At 30.3% G+C, this 14,478-nt stretch overlaps 1 protein-coding gene and 1 long non-coding RNA gene across 10 annotated transcripts in view; both read right to left on the minus strand.

The window, feature by feature from the left end:
* Positions 1–14,478, minus strand: part of LOC148605079 (uncharacterized) — a 56,320-nt gene that overhangs the window by 12,774 nt on the left and 29,068 nt on the right. The window lies entirely within an intron of this gene.
* LOC148605080 (uncharacterized) lies at positions 1,009–10,141 on the minus strand. Of its 3 annotated transcripts, none has more exons than XR_015915888.1 (5): positions 9,862–10,141; positions 9,078–9,106; positions 8,586–8,636; positions 7,600–7,725; positions 1,009–2,613 (listed from the first exon to the last, which is right to left on the minus strand). It is a non-coding gene; the product is annotated as an uncharacterized LOC148605080 (long non-coding RNA). The 3 variants fall into 3 exon arrangements; XR_015915887.1 differs by having other exon boundaries at positions 1,009–6,785; XR_015915886.1 differs by having other exon boundaries at positions 1,009–6,857; positions 9,862–10,138.

The raw sequence follows: 14,478 nt of genomic DNA on the forward strand, positions 1-14,478 counted from the left end.
TCAAAAATTAGTAAATATTTACCTATAAAAATAAGTTAATGCATATGTTTCAAACAACACTTCTTTATACAGTTCTTTGTACAGTTACATTACTTGATACCAATTTAAGGTCTTTTACATGTAATTTATCTAGCAAATCAACTTAGATAAGTAATTTCCAGAATTGGATTGTCATTTAGCTTTGTTTCTTTGTGCATATTTTCGTTTTCAAATTTTGTTGTGTGTCTGTTTTCCACGTTTATACTTTATTCCCTCAATACATGATATTTTTATTATCTATAGTAATGATATCTTGCATTTCTTTAAGATTACACTAAATTTATAAAATTTGCATTTAGCATTCCTTAATTTCACGACTAGATTATTGTGTTGTTATCGCTTCAAAATTTCATTAGGATAAGTACAATGACATTCAAATGATACTACATATCTTTTGCATACAAAATATGAAGAACGTGTTTCGAACTTTCGAATTATTTTACAGAGCAAACCGCACTCTAATTCTTAAAAAAACAAACCTTGATTCTTTCATAATGTGTGATTTTGAATAAAATATATTGCCTTACCTATCCCCTATCGACTTTGTTGTGTTAAAAAATCATTAAATAAAAAAGAAAGATGAGAAAAACTGTATTCATTGGATGTTTTGCTTGGTATTTCCCCACGATCAGAATTTTGAAGTCTGGTTTGTATGAAATGAATTTTTATGACGCCTGGATACTTAAATTCGCTTTTTGCCACAAATCTAACACACATAGACTGGTAATGCTTTCGTGTAAATCTTAAATGATTGGGAAATGCACAAACATGATCAAATATCAGATAGTTTTCTAAAATATACAAACATTTATTTGAATGAAATATAAAAGTTGCACAGCCTTTTTGAATACATGTTTCAAAAAACCGTCGAAAGGGTACATCATATATCAGTTATTAATATTAAAACTGCAAACATGAAACGTAATATTTATTTGAATTAAGTAGATTGTCAAAGAAACAGAAAACAACTTTTTTTTTTTTTTTTTTTTTTTTTAATTTTCGATTTTTGTTCTTTCTTTTAAGGTGTGTAAGAACACCATCTCGTATTTAAATCCTTTCCCACTCATGACATATGGTGTTCACTTCACTAAAGCCTTGTTTTCTTTCCAATGGGCATTGCCTGCTGATATTTCCTCTTAATTTCACTCTATTTTTGTTGAATGATCTCTGGTGTTCAGTTTTGACCATTTTTATAATGCGTAATATATACTATACATATGTACCTACAGTGAAAAATCTGCTTCAAGGCTAAATTTCGTTTTGATTCTCCATAAATCTTTAATCTCACTAAAATAAGTTAAAAATTGTAATTTTTTTGGAAGTTGTGGAAATACACCTTAAAACATTTTTTTAAAATCCCTGATATAGACATATTTAAAGCAATTGGTCTCTGATTAAACGGTCATTTCAAATGGATAATGTTAACCAATCAATTATAGATACAATAGAAACAGCAATTGCATTTTGTGAAATTATAAAACATGTTTGCTAATAATAGCCAATAAAGTTAATAAACTGTGATAACGATAATGGTAAAACAAATATATTGATGTATATATCATATACCTGGGACTGACCCCTCGAGATAGGTACAAATGTTACTCCGATCATGTTACGTAACCTGATGTGAATTGATGCAGATAATTATGTACATGTATAAATGACTTCATTCTGGTGTTATACTGAAAACAACATAAAAAAGAAATCAAAATTCTTAAACTATGTTAAATTGACATAATAAGTAAAAATATTTTGTTAAAAATGAAATAAAACACAATCAATGAAAGTTGTCATAATATAACCATTTTGACAAATAAAGGACACAAAAACATGAAATTGACAACTAATCTATTTGCTTATTATTTCCCCTTGACCAGAATATAACCCTTTTATATCCGTGTGCATGTGTATCCATATACTCGTAATGAATCAAAGAATTTAAATTATCTTTATTCAATACGTATGATGTTCACCAAAAATACAAAAAAGAGCTAAATTTTAACGTTCTAAAGTTTGACATTAATCCTGCCTTTAAGCTGTCCGAATAGATTGATCTAAAACCACTTTTAAACAGGAACTAACTAAAAACAAATATACGTTAAGACTGGTAAGATTACAAATTACATTTTTAAAACCTTAGAGATGCAATTATTGATGTCTGAATTGGAAGTTTGAACTACGTGTAAAAATAGTTGCAGGTACATCAATTTGCTCGGAAGCAAAATGGTATATGAAATATTATTATGTGTTGAAGGGAATCGTCTAATTTACTGAGTACAAATATCGAAAAATATATTAATATCTATTTACCAATTTTTTAAAGATATAAATGGATCAGATTCAATATATATGTTTTATTACTATAATTATCATTTGGATTTAATTAACCCCATGTGAAATATGTATAGGTTGATCATTAATATAACAGTGTAATGGTTTTATACATAATGTTACGTATCAATTTGGTTGCGGTGATAGTTACATATTGGCTTAATTTTAAATCATCGAAAACAAAACAAAACTATACATGTATAGACTTACCTAACAGAAACATATATGAATTGATGTTATTTTCTGAAAACATATTATGAAATTATAGAATTAACAGCCATTTTGATGTTTTTATCTGTCTTGCGTTCTGTTTAATTCTGATATTATTTGTTCATACTGATCAACGTATATGAAGATGCTGTTTTCCAGCACATAAACTTTGGGCGTTGAGCTATTGAAATAATTAATCATCATTTGCAATACAGAGTTCATATACACATTTAAAATGTAATGGGTTACAATACAAAAAAAAAGAAACTATTTAATGAATTCAATTTCTGATTAGTTTATACGCTATAACCTAATTTGGGTCCGTTTACGCTGAATAATCCGCACAAAATATGTGCAATGCATATACAAAGGACCGAACAGCTGGACGTTATTCTACTTGCGCGGCTTGTGCGTATATAGTCATTTTATATCAATGAAGAGACAACTACCGACATGGTTGCCAATTACACATATATTGTAAAAAAAAGTATGTACTTCTTAAAGGAACCAACTCGAAGAGATAATGCCTTTCTATCTGAACTAAAAACTTATCAAAGAATACTGTTTACAATTAAATGAAATGAACATGCCAGAGGCTGCATCGACAGATATTGTTTAAAAATTTTGTTACGTAGAGTAATGGTTGACAAAAAGCACACAATTCCGCAAATTATAAAAAAAGATAAGATGGTAATATCAATGACGAATACAGTACCTGTATGGGATAAACTTCCCATTTTATGGGGTATGGGCCAATGGGGCATGGGGAATAGGGAATGAGGGAAGGGGCATTGGAGAATGGGGAATGGAAAATGGGGAATGGGTCAATAGGTAATTTGGAGTTGGAAATGGGGTAAAAGAGGATAATGGGGCGAGGGATTGGTCAATCAAAAGAATTGTTCTGACTTTGTTCGCAAGCAACGTACATATCATAATTCTATGACAGCAATTAAAATAATTTTTAAACAAGATTGTTTTAGAGTAAGTTTTAATTATTTCAGGTGTCGCAGTTCATTATTTATTGACATTTGTTTTTATATAAACCGGAAGTACATTTGTTATTGATTGAAAATGTTTGCGCTCATATTAGTTCTATACGTAAATTTTTTTTTTTCAAAATTTATACTGAAGTAATTTTGTATTAGAGACACTCGTATGTTAATATTGACATATTAAACAAATCAACCAATAATAACAAGACCGTTTAAAAAAAAGAAAGAAATAAAATGTTTATTCCCCTGGCTTTTAATTGGCAGAAACATGTCGTTCGTTGCAACCTCCAAAAGGATAATAATATTGCCATTTTTAATATTTTATCCAAGAAATGTAGGCCATTATTGCAATTAAAACTGTCCGCATCCTAACAGTATGCAGAGATGTTTCATTGTTAAGTAATTGAACTGCTATCAATATGTCACAGCCAAACATATGATGTCTATTTTGACAATTTTAACTTTTTAAACCATAATGTAAGACCCTAAAGGAAATTTCAAGTGTGCGCATTCATTCAATTTCTAACAAAAAATATCTCATTTTCAAGAATTTGGTCTGAAATATATGTATCACAGCCATCAACATAATATTGATATATACAATTTTAACATTTTTTTACAACCTATATAGACTAATAGGTATATTCAAATTGTTGCCACTCATACACTTTGCAAAATATGTCTTTTTGAAGATTTTTGATTGTAATATGAGTGTTACTAATATTGCCATTTTAAATATTTTTGAACAATAATTTTGGACCACTATTGAAGTTAGAATTATTCGCACCCTTACAATCTGCAGAAATATGTCATTTTTGAGAAATTTAACTAAAATTAATGTGTCAAGGCTACACACATTATACTTTTTTTAAACTATTTTAACATTTTAAACAATAATATTAGGCCGTTAAGGTTATTTTAAGTGTTTGCATTCATTCAATGTGCAACAAAAACATCTTATTTTCAAAAATTTGGTCCGAAAATATGTATATTACAGCAATTAACATAATATTGATGTACACAATTTTAACATTTTTTACATTAGTTTTTAAACTAACAGGTATATTTAAATTGTTCCCACACATACACTTTTCAAGAATATTTCTTTTTGAAGATTTTTGTCTGAAATCTGAGTGTCGCAACCACCAATAGGATACAAATATTGCCCGTTTATATATTTTAAACAATGATTTTGGACCATTATTGAAATTAAAAATTATTGAAATTCACACCCTTACAATTTGCAGAAACATTTTTGAGAAATTTGATTGAAATAATGTATCACAGCCCATATATAATGCTTATCTTAAACAATTAGATAAAACCAGTAAGGATAGTTTAAGTGTAAGCACTCATTTAATTTGGAAAAATATCTCATGTTCAAGAGTTTGAAATATATGTATAACAACAATCAACAAAAACCTTATCTGGACAAATTAAATATGTTTAAGAATAATTTTAGAAATCAAATTCATTCACAACTTATACATATATCTATATTTTTAAGAATATTGTGCATGATTATTTCTCATGCAGCTCGAAGTGTTGATTATACATGTAAATAATGCAAATATCGGCGAGATTTTAAAATCAATATTGATTGCACAAAACTGTTTGCATCCTTATCCATTATATGTGTTTGATAAAACATTCACTCTACTTTTTTCTTTTCGGAATGGAGAAAGGCATTTGACAACGGGAAATAAGTCGATGGAATGGGGGACGGAGCAATCGGGAATGTGGCTATAGGGAATAAGGTAATGGGGTAATGGGGAATGGGGCTATGGGGAATAGGGCATGGGGCAATAAGGAATGGGGTATGATGCAATGGTGAATGGGGGATGGGGCAATGGGGTGTTGTGCAAGTGGGAAATTTATCCCATACAGGGACTGTATCCATGTCCTTGAGGGGAAAAAAAGTCATAGCCATTACCACTATACGTTACCTAAGTAACTAATGTCTCAATAGGTGGTCTCCTTCCTTTCATACAAAAACTTCTTGAACTTAATCACATTAGAACCAAACTCTATTATATAACTCCTACTCTACTACACTCCCTTTACAAAACAAGTCATACCACTCCTGTTTCTGATCCTACCTCATCATTTAGCAGACTTGTTGAATTATCGAAATTTATTACACTGGGAATATTTGATAAAACACTGCTATCTTAATAACCAAATGTATTTACTCTTCTTAATGAAATAACATATATGGGTGTCAACTAGACTAACAATCAAACTGATTGATAAACACACAAGCAACAAACTTTTATGAAATTATTTGACTGCCACTAACACTAAAACTCCCGCTTGTCAAAAGTAGAAAAGGGGAAATACTTGAACGATCTCCCTCAATTACACCACAGAACTAATTGATGTACTATACGAAACGAACACATTTTGTGTGATATGTATATGCTTTTCTAGAAATGCTTAAATCATTAAAGCGATTCAATCATAATCAGAAACCTCCAAATGTATACATATGCCTATAATTTTCACTTAAATAATTGATGAGCTGACAAAATTAGTCGTCAGTCAAATAATCTGGAATTTAGGGGATTTCAAACTATTACTATTAAGACAACCTATTACTGGAGAACTTTTATACAATTTAAAAACATATATATGTACAAATACAATCATTTATTTATTCACTTGATGATTTTTCCATATAAAAATCTTACTTTTTCATTACATTTGAAGTCTAAAAACTGTATTTTTCCGATCGCAATCAAGTGAAATCATTAGCTATCTGTAGTGTCGAAACTATTTAACGGAAAGTTACTCATTTTACCGCACGTTTGGTTTAAAATTCTCACAAATTACCTCCCTTATCTGGCCTTGATTATCAAATGCTGGCGAAAAAATGCTTCCTATTTCATGTTTTAATCGCTGTAATAATATGTATTTAATTTCAACCCAAGTTTTCGGTCCAAGATTAAAAACTATCAAATGTACTCTTCCTACTTCCATTAATCTCCGATTGTTATTTATTCCTTAGGTCATAAAATGACTTTTTCTTCCATGATTAGTCTTTCATTGTATCCGATAAATTGAACGATATTACTTATTAGACTTTGTAATATTAATTGTAGGGACATAAAAAAAGGAATCATACAATTAGTTTGTAAAATAAATGCAAAATACAACCCACTCTACTTTATCCACGTGATAATGGAACATCTTATGTTGTTAAGTCCACTACATCTGTAACAGAAACGTTCATATTTTCTGAAGTCACTTCAGAAACTTGTGCCACAACAGTGCATTCGTTCAAATCTGGATAAAAAGTGCATTACAGATGGGCCAGATTCTCTTTAAAAAACTACATATTTACCTATACAAATAGATTAATGCATATGTCTTTTAAACCATACTTTATAATAAGTACAAATACATAAAATTAATTATTTATTATTAATTATTAATTATCTAGCAGTTCAATTAAGAAAATGAAATGAAATGAAAGTTATTGCTTTAACCTATTCCTTATCAACGGTGTAGTGATACAATATATTTAATGAAAAAGGATGAGAAAAAATGTTTTCATTAAATTCTTTGCTTGTTATTTCCCCTCAACCAGAACATTAAACATTGGTTAATATGAAATGAATGTTATATGACGCCTTGGAATTCGCTATTTGCCAAAATTCTAACACACTTTGACTAGTAAGGTAAATCTAAGACACTTTGACAATGCCTAAAACATCAAGCATTATATAATTTTCTAAAAGAACTATATAAAAACATTTATAATGATCAAATATAAAGGTCTCTTTCAATACATGTTTGAAAAAAGACGACTAAACATTACAAAAAATGCCCACGATAAACACCAAATCATGTATAGTAAAATGTATTTGAATATGAAGATTGTCTCGGACGGAAATGACAAAAATAAAGATGAACCCAACACTCGCTAAATTTATTGGAAAACTATTAGGAAACAACAGTTTTTGTTCTGTTTTATTCTTTTTTGGTGTATGTAAAAATAGTATTCTGCACATGGATCCTGTCTTACCTATTACATGGGGTGAGTCACTTGATATTATCCTTGTTTTCTACCGTGGAGCTTTGCCTATTTATATTTTCTCTCTATTTCACTCTAACTGTGTTCTTCAGTCTACTGTGCTCCAGTTTCGTCCACCTTTATAATGCGTAATTGATACTATACATGTGTACCTACAGTAATATATCTGCTTCAAGGCTATATTTTATCATTGATCTCATCAAAACGAATTTTATGTATAGTTGCTTATAAATGTTAAAACAAAAGAAAAATAAAAAAAAAAAGAAAGAAATAAAAACATTTTGTAGTCCCTGACATAGAAATATTTAAATAAAGTGGTATATGATTTAAAAATCATGTCAATTTAATAATTGTACGACTAATGTTAACAATCCATTTTCGATACATTAAACATTTGTGAAATAAAAAAACATGTTTGCTACAAATCAACAATAAATTCCATCAACTATTTAATGACAATTATAGCATAAACCAGGCGACAGACCCTTCGAAATAAGTACAATTTTTTATCCGACAAGGTTACTTGCGAACAGATGTATAAATTATTTAAATGTATGAGATTGTTTAAATTTTGTCTTATACTGCAGACAACCTAACATATAAAGCAAAGTTCTTGAAATATATGTTAAAACGACACGTGTCAAAATATTCGGTTAAAAGTGAAATAAAACACATTCAATAAAATTTGTCATAATATAACCATTTTAACAAAAAGGACACACAAAATGAAATTTACAACTAATATATTTGCTTATTATTTCCCCTCGACCAGAATTTTACCCTTTTAAATCCATATAAATGTGTATCCATATACTCCTTACGAATCAAATAAATTGAATTATCTTTATTCCACACGTATGATGTTCACCAAAAATACATAATTAGTTAAATCTTAACGTTCCAAAGATTGACATTTATCCGGCCTTAAAGATGCCTGAAAAAAATTGAACTAAAACCACATTTTAACAACAACTAACCAGGAACAAATATACGTGGAGGCTTGTATTACACCGATCTTGCACTTCATGCTGCAACGTAAAGGAGCCCATTTAATTGCTTCTGAAAAAAAAATCACATTCTTAAAACCTTTAAGGAGCAATTATTGATAACTGTAGCGCTTGATTTGAACTACCTGTATACATAAATATAGATACATCAGTTCGTTCGGAAGCTACATGGTATATGAAATATTAATTTACTCAGTACAAATATTCGAAAACATATTAATATATTATTACCTCTCTTTGAAGTTTAGAAATGGATGAAAAAATTATACTTTTATAATAATAAGTTTTATTCAGATGACCTAACACTAGTTTAAATATTTATAGGTTTATCTTTAATATAGCAGTGCAAATGTGTTATACCTTTTGTAACGTGTAACACAGGTTGAAGTGATAGTAACGGAACAGTTTAAATTTATATATTATATGAAATAAAACAAAAAAATACACTATACATGTATATACTTATCTAACGGCAAATCCATCTTTATTATCTAAAAGTATATTATGCATCTATGAAATAAACAGTCATCATCATTGTTTCTGTTGAGTTTAACGTTCTGTTGAGTTCTGATATAATTTGATTATATTGATCAATGGGTATGAAGATGTGTTTTGCCTGCACACAGTCTTTGGGAGTTGAGCTATTGAGATCATTAATCATCAGTTGTTACACAGTGTTCACATATTAATTTACAATGTAACGGGTTACAATAAATAAGGAAAGCAATTATTTCTTGATATGTAAAATCTGATTACGTTTCGTATTCGTTCTAAATGCGCTCTTCCTCTTTGCACATTAATTTCTTTATCACCTATTCCCATAGCCCAAGTATTTATACAATTATATCATTGCCCCATGTACAAATTATGTCTGGATGCATTCTTTAGCAAGCTAATACAGAATAAACAACTTTAAATCATCAACAAATGCAAGTGTTGTTGTTACCAAAATATTTGAAATGCACATTCAAAGGACTGAACAGCTGGACGTTATTCAGTTCCAGACATCAGATTAGAACTTTCTCCCTCTATGAAAATCTACATTTGATGTGATGGCTTCCTGTAATTTAATTTACTTGAAATGCATTTATCAGTAAAGGCAATGTTATGCTTACCAGAAATGAGAACATGCAAACGGACAGACAGAACGATTTACTGAGTGATTATAACAACACCGCAAACTCAACTTGTGCGGTTTATACCATGACACGAAACATTAATAACACGTTGGTTTTTGTGACCTCACCTCTTTCTGAAATAATCTTAAAGGAAAAAGATGCATTGTGTGTATAAGTCTACGTCTGGAATCAACACTTTCATCTAAGTAGACCTAAGTATAACTTATACCAAATATAATCAATTTACCTTTCATTTTTTAAGATTCAAATATAAACCAAACAATCTGAAATTGTGATACATTTTTTGCATGTAAGAAACAGTATATTTGATTTTTTTTTTTTTTTTTTTTTTTTTTTTTTTTTTTTTTTTTTTTTTTTTTTTTTTTTTGTTCAAGATAACATGCAAATTACAAAAAAAATGTCAATAGATATTTACCTTTTAATCTCGGGTTATTGTTACACATCGAGTTAGTCTTTGATAGTCAAGGTTGAAAATGTGCACTGTAAACAATGCCTAAAAATAGACAAAATCGGTCGAGATTTAAACTTTGCACTATTGATACAGTGTATGATTTACTTGTGGTTTACTTCAAGGGGGTTTAAAGTTTTAAAATTTCAGCACAAGGTCGAATACAATTGATTGTTTAGGAAGTTGTCATTTAAAACTATTTTTTGGTCATTTTTTTATTATGGTAAGTATAATGGAAATGAAGCCCAACATGGGTTGAACGGTGACATCCCATTTATGCAACGTTTGAAAATTGCTTGTTCCCATTTATTCAACTTGAGTTTTGGGTTAATTAAGGTGTTGTTTATTTAGCACTAAATAGATGTCGTCAGAAAAAATGACAAGAAAGAAGTTCCTGTATATCATTCCAACATAATAGGAAAATATGCTGAAATTGCTTAAAATTTCAAAATTTTTGATATTTTTGAAAAGAAAAAATAGAATGAAACCTGAGTATTTTATGAAAATCAAAGTGTATAATCATTCATATAATATATCATAAAAAATGAATCAGTTGTTATTATCAACCAGATAACTTATTTATTATAAAATGATGAATTGGGCCAAATTAAATATGTAATTGCCTTTAATAATGACATTAAAATCTAAATGAAAAATGGCAACTTTCAATTATTTCACCCATCCAAACACACAAACCAATATATTTAAGTGCTGAAAGTGTCATACTATAGAACAGTGTTTTAAATTCAAAACATAAATGGTCATCTTATTTGACGCAGGTTGTACTATCACTATTGCCATACAACTTGGAAGTGCAATTCCTAACCAAAATCATACAAGCCCATCATATGTTATTCGAACCCTACTATAAATATTGGCATACTACTTGAAAAACCACTTTCCTAACAAAATCAAATATGCTGATCACATGATTCTGAATGTATTCTTAACAAATCCATACTGCGTCAGTTAACTCTATACTACATAAAACATAAATGCTTATTACATCTGACTGTACCATACTTTTAACAATACCATACTACTTTAAATAGCATTACGAAGGCATTGCATCCATTATGGAGTGTTGTCATAAATTGGCTTACTACTGAGACTAGTAATTTCTACTAAAACATACTATCTAATGTGGAATGTACTCTTCACATGGCTTTATTCAGTATTACTTTCCAAATCAAAACATATATGATCGTCAAATCTGAAATGGACTGTACTCTGAACATAGCCATACTACTTGAAACAGCTTTTTCCCACATAAATATATATGCTCATTATATTTGATCCATTTGTACTTAAATCAAACATGCTCATCACATCTAGTTTGACCCTATTGATAACATTGTCATACTAAGTGAAATAGCACTTTCCCACCGAAAACATCACATCTTATGTGGACAATACCCATCATATGGCCAAATCACTTGAAATAGCACTTAACTTTTAAACACATACGTGATTCTCGCATCAGTGTCCGACTTCTCTCTCAATATAGCCAAAGAACTTGAAATAGCACTTTCCTAACCCCAAAATATTAATAGTCATTAGATTTTCTCCGACTCCTACTGCTGACATGGGCATATAACTAAAAATGGTACTTTCCCACCAATTAATACATATTCATTTATGTTCTTATATCTGATCTGTACTGATATAGCCAACCATACCTAATGCACTCTCAACATTGAGTGACAACGTAAGAACGGGTTTTCATACAAAACGTATACTTGTTCATTCCATCTTTTTCGTATGTGCTCATAATATGTCGGTACTATATGAACTAGCGCTTTCCTACCCAAAACATTCAGACTCATCACATCACATTTGTACCGTATTCTTAGCATAGCCATAATACCTATCACAGCATTTTCATACTCAAAATATACATGTTCATCTTATTTGACGCGGACTGTACTACAACTATTGCCATACTACTTCAAAGTGCAATTCCTAACCAAAATCATACATACCCATCCTATGTTATTCACACCCTACTATTTATATAGCCATACCACTTGAAAAAGCACTTTCCTACCAAAGTCAAACATGCTCATTACATCTGATTGTACTATACTCTTAACATAACCATACTACTTTAAATAGCACGTACGAAGGCATTGCATCCATTACGGAGTGTTGTCATCAATTGGCTTACTACTGAGACTAGTAATTTCTATTAAAAAGAAACTATCTGATGTGAATTGTACTCTTCATATGGCCATAATACTTGCAGTGTCACTTTCCAAACCAAAACATCTACACTCTTCACATCTGAAATAGACTGTACTCTGAACATAGCCATACTACTTGAAACAGCATTTTCCTGACAAAATTTTACATGCCAATTACGTCAGACGCCAGCAGCACTCCTAATATATAGCAAAACTACTTGAAACAGCACTTTCTCACATAAATATATATGCTAATTATATTTGATCCATTTGTACCTAAATCATACATGCTCATCACATCTATTTCGAACCCTATTGATAACATTGTCATACTATGTGAAATAGCACTTTCCCACCGAAAACATCACATCTGATGTGGACAGTACCCATCATATGGCCAAATCACTTGAAATAGCACTTAACTATCAAATACATATGTGATTCTCGCATCAGTTGCCGACTTCTCTCTCAATATAGCCAAAGAACTTGAAATAGCACTTTCCTACCCCAAAATATTCATAGTCATTAGATTTTCTCCGACTCCTACTGCTGACATGGGCATATAACTAAAAATAGAATTTTTCTACCAATTTCATACACATTAATACATGTTTTTATATCTGATCTGTACTGTGCTCTTAATATAGCCAACCATACCTAATGTACTCTAATTAATGAGTGACAACGTAAGAACGGGTTTTCATACAAAAAGTATACTTGTTCATTCCAACTGTTTCGTATTTGCTCATAATGTGTCGGTACTATATGAACTAGCGCTTTCCTACCCAAAACATTCAGACTCATCACATCACATTTGTACCGTATTCTTAGCATAGCCATAATACCTATTATAGCATTTCCCTACTCAAAATATACATGTTCATCTTATTTGTCGCGGTCTATACTATAACTATTGCCATACTACTTCAAAGTGCAATTTCTAACCAAAATCATACATTCCCATCATATGTTATTCAAACCCTACTATTGATATAGTCATACCATTTGAAAAAGCACTTTCGTACCAAAATCAAACATACTCATTACATCTGATTGTACCATACTCTTAACATGACGATACTACTTGAAATGGCAAGTACGAATTATCATCACATCTAATACGGAGTGTGGTTATAAATTGGCTTACTACTGAGACTAGTAATATCCATTAAAAAGAAACTATCTGATTTGATTTGTACTCTTCATATGGCCGTAATATTTGCAGTGTCACTTTCCAAACCAAAACATCTACACTCTTCACATCTGAAATAGACTGTACTCTGAACATAGCCATACTACTTGAAACAGCATTTTCCTGACAAAATTTTACATGCCCATCACATCAAACGCCAGCAGCACTCCTAATATATAGCAAAACTACTTGAAACAGCACTTTCCCAGATAAATATATATGCTCATTATATTTCATCCATTTGTACCTAAATCATACATGCTCATCACATCTATTTCGAACCCTATTGATAACATTGTCATACTATGTGAAATAGCACTTTCCCACCGAAAACATCACATCTGATGTGGACAGTACCCATCATATGGCCAAATCACTTGTAATAGCACTTACCTATCAAACACACGTGTGATTCTCGCATCAGTTACCGACGTCTCTCTCAAAATACCCAAAAAACTTGAAATAGCACCTTCCTACCCCAAAATATTCATAATCATTACATTTTTCTCCGACTCCTATTGCTGACATGAGCATATAACTAAAAAAATACTTTTCTACCAATTTCATACATATTCTACATATTCTTACATCTGATTTGTACTGTGCTCTTAATATAGCCAACCATACGTGCTGTACTATAAACATTGAGTGAAAACGTCAAATAGCACCTGTATACCAAAATTATACTTGTTCATCACAACTGCTTCGCATGTGCTCATGATATATCAGTACTAGATGAACTTTATTACCCGATACTTACAGACTCATTCCATCCAATTTCTACCGTATTCTTAACAAAGCTTAACAAAGCCATAATATCTATAACAGCATTTTCCTACTCAAAATATACATGTTTATCTTATTTGACGCGGAGTGTACTATAAATATTGCCATACTACTT

The sequence above is a fragment of the Perna viridis genome, chromosome 10 (assembly GCF_037379345.1).
Source record: "Perna viridis isolate PV_CMFRI_1.1 ecotype Kerala chromosome 10, ASM3737934v1, whole genome shotgun sequence".
Lineage (NCBI taxonomy): Eukaryota > Metazoa > Mollusca > Bivalvia > Mytilida > Mytilidae > Perna > Perna viridis.